At 40.9% G+C, this 3336-nt stretch overlaps 1 pseudogene; it reads left to right on the top strand.

The window, feature by feature from the left end:
• Positions 1-988: 988 nt before the first annotated feature.
• LOC118019762 lies at positions 989-2739 on the top strand (annotated as a pseudogene).
• Positions 2740-3336: the final 597 nt, after the last annotated feature.

Below are 3336 nucleotides of genomic sequence, written 5' to 3'. Positions count from 1 at the left end.
ATTTAACTGTTCACAGAACTTATGTTCTTCCCTTTAACCTCATTCTTCATATCTGTGTATAAACTGTTCTCAAATCTGTCCCTGGAATTACCACCAGGACAATACCTGTAATAAATATTCATTTGCATTTGGGCATTTTTCTCATGATAATTTTGGTAATGTGCCATCAGATATGTCTCACCCTTATGCAGAAGCACCTCTACTCTTAATTTTCATAGTGTTCTCACATTAATGTGTAGATACACAATTCAAAAATTATGCAGATCTTTTTCCTTATTTATTTTTCCATAATGTCTTGTAATCTCCACCCCTTTACTCTGTATTTACAAACTTCACCCATTGTATTTCTTCTTAGTAACCCTGGTACATTTCCCCTTTCAACTCAGAATTTTCAGTCGAATCAATACTAACTTCTCAGCAACCCCAATCTACCTTCCTAAATATCTTAGCTTTCTCCAAAAAGGGCCACTTGTGATATCTATTCTTTTTGTCTTTTTCCTCTCATATACATTGCAAAAATAATATGGCACTAAAGAATTGTGAACACTCCATTATAATTCTCTCTCCCTTAAAGCAATTAAAATATTAACTATCCCAACCCCTTCTTCCAAACAGTGACATCCTCTTACAGAACTTTCTGCCACATCAAAAGCAATATTTTTTTAATTCCATAGCTTCGATCTATTTCTTTATCCCATTGTTCTGAATAATGAACATATTGTCATTGCCCAGAGTACTTTTAATTATTGGACCACCTCTTCTAAACTTAAGCTTTCTTGATTCTTGGATATCTAGGAGCTGAAAGGTAAACTTTCTTGTTTTCATTTCATTTCAACACCCTCCAGAGTGTGAAGAGAAGATGGGACTCTCTGGTGGTATTTGTGAGTGCTGCTCTTTTCCTGCTGATGATTATGAGTCTGAGGCTGCTTATGATCCCTATGCTTGCCAGGGCAATTATGATATGCACACAGGAGATCCAAAGCAGGATCTGGCTTATGAACATTAGTATGAACATTAGACCTATCAGGTGATCCTCAAAGTAATCAAAAACTTCATCTAGTATTTCCACAAAGCCATCTCCGATCTGATTGACCAGAAGGTGTATGAGTTGCAGGCCAGCCACGTGTCCAGTAATGTCATTGACCAAAAGTTGTATGAGATCGAGGACATCTGTGACAGATGAACCAAGCTGACTGAAAGATCTTCAAGAATACACCCTGGCCTGAGACTGAAGCCCTTGTTCCACAGGTTGGCAACAGTGCTGTCTTCCTGATTTTGTACAAAGAATTATATTACAGGCAGGTATATGCCAATGTCAGTGAGGGACCCTCCTTGGAGCAGCAGTCTGAATCCTATTACAACTACTTCAATCTCTTCAAAGACATTCTTAATGCTGATGGTCCTGTTCCCCTTGAACTACCCAACCTGTGGTTCTGGGATAACATCAATGAGTTCATCTATCAGTTTCAGTATTTCAGTCAGTACTGCTGTAAGACTGACAAGAAGTCAGAGGAGGAGATTGACTTCCTTTGTTCTAGTTCCAAAATCTGGAATGTTTATAGTGCCCTCAATGTTCTTCACTTCCTGGTAGACAAGTCCAACATTAACTGAAAGTTGGAGGGGTACACAAGTGGAGGTGACTCTGAGAGTGTGGCTGGGGAGTATGGACAACACTCCTTATATAAGAAGTCTGGCTACTTCAGCCTGGTGGGTATTCTGTATCTGCATTCCCTATTGGGATTTTACCACCAGGTCATCAAGGTGCTGGAGAATATCAAACTGAACAAGAAGAGCATGTATTTTTGTGTGCCTAAGTGCCAGGTCACCACATACTATAACATCAGTTTTACATATTTGATAATGTGTTGCTACCAGGATGCTATCCGGATCATTGCCAACATCCTCTTCTATATCCAGAGGACCCAAGAGCATGTTTCAGAGGACCACATATAAGTATGAGATGATTAACAAGTAGAATAAGCAGATGCATGTGCTGCTGGCCATCATCCTCACTATGTACTCCATGCAAATTGACAAGAGCATTCACCTCCTGCTATGGGAGAAATACAGAACCACAGGTCTATGAGGAAGTTTTAAGATACTCCTGTCCCAAATTACTGTCACCTGTAATGCCCAACTATGGCCATGTGCACCCCAACTACACCAGGAAACCTTCTTGGAGCAGATGAAGGTGTTTTCTGATGAAGTGCAGGAGCAGGCTTCCTCAAGCTCTACACCACCATGCCTGTGGACAAGCTGGCTGGGTTCCTGGACCTCACAGAGTGGGAGTTCCATGTCAGCTCCTTGTCTTCAAACACAAAATGAAGAACCTGGTGTGGACCAGGGTCATCTCTGCCCTAGATGGCAAATTTCAGTCAGTCTCTGAGGTTTAATTCTGCATTGGTAAGGACATGATCTATATTGCAGACACCAAGGGTGCCAGGCCCTATGGGGATTTCTTCATCTGGAAAATACACAAATCTGAGGAGCTCAGTCAAACCCTGAAGAAGATGGGGCAGAGACCCTGAGTTACATTCACATTCTTGTTAGGAACCTATTTTGATGTCTTTGTAGGTGGGGTGTACTTTTTTACCATGAGCCCTTACCTAGATCAGACATCAGCCATTCCACTGAGTTGAAGTTTATTTGAATTAAGGACTGAAATGTTTTAAATAGGCCTCAGTAAAGGATCTTCTTTGGAAAAAGAGAGAGAGAATATGGGAAATGTATTGCCCTAGAACTATACCTGCCACGCTCTCTAGCTTGAGCAGCCCTAACATCTGTTTGCATTTTCCCTGTGGTCAAGGACCCAGGTCTCTGCTGCTGCCATCTCTCCTGCTACTGACTTCAGGTCCTGATGAATCAGCTGGTCTTGATCCTTCAGTATCTCTTGAGCATGTCACATTAGTGCACTGCTCATTCCCATACTGTATACCAGTTCTTTATAGATCTTGGATACTAGCCCTTTATCTGTTATGTTATTTGCAAATATCTTCTACTATTCCGTGGGTTGTCTTTTCATTTTTTGACTGTTTCCTTTGCTGTGCAGAACCTTTTTATCTTGATGAAGTCCCAATAGTTCATTTTGTTTTTCTTTCCCTTGTCTTTCGAGATGTGTCTTACAAGAAGTTGCTGTGGCCGAGTCTTTTGGTTTTCCACATAAAGTATCATATCGTCTGCAAAGAGTGAGAGTTTGACTTCTTCTTTGCCGATTTGGATGCCTTTGATTTCTTTTTGTTGCCTGATTGCTGTGGCTAGGACTTCTAATACTGTGTTGTCAAAATCCTAGAGAAGAACACAGGCAGTAACCTCTTTGACCTCTTCTCTAGGATTTTG

The sequence above is a fragment of the Mirounga leonina genome, unplaced genomic scaffold (assembly GCF_011800145.1).
Source record: "Mirounga leonina isolate KUSES-001 unplaced genomic scaffold, KU_Mleo_1.0 Mir_109, whole genome shotgun sequence".
Classification (NCBI taxonomy): Eukaryota; Metazoa; Chordata; class Mammalia; order Carnivora; family Phocidae; genus Mirounga; species Mirounga leonina.
Note: the sequence above shows the minus strand (reverse complement) of the source record. Positions and strands in the feature narration are given on the sequence as shown.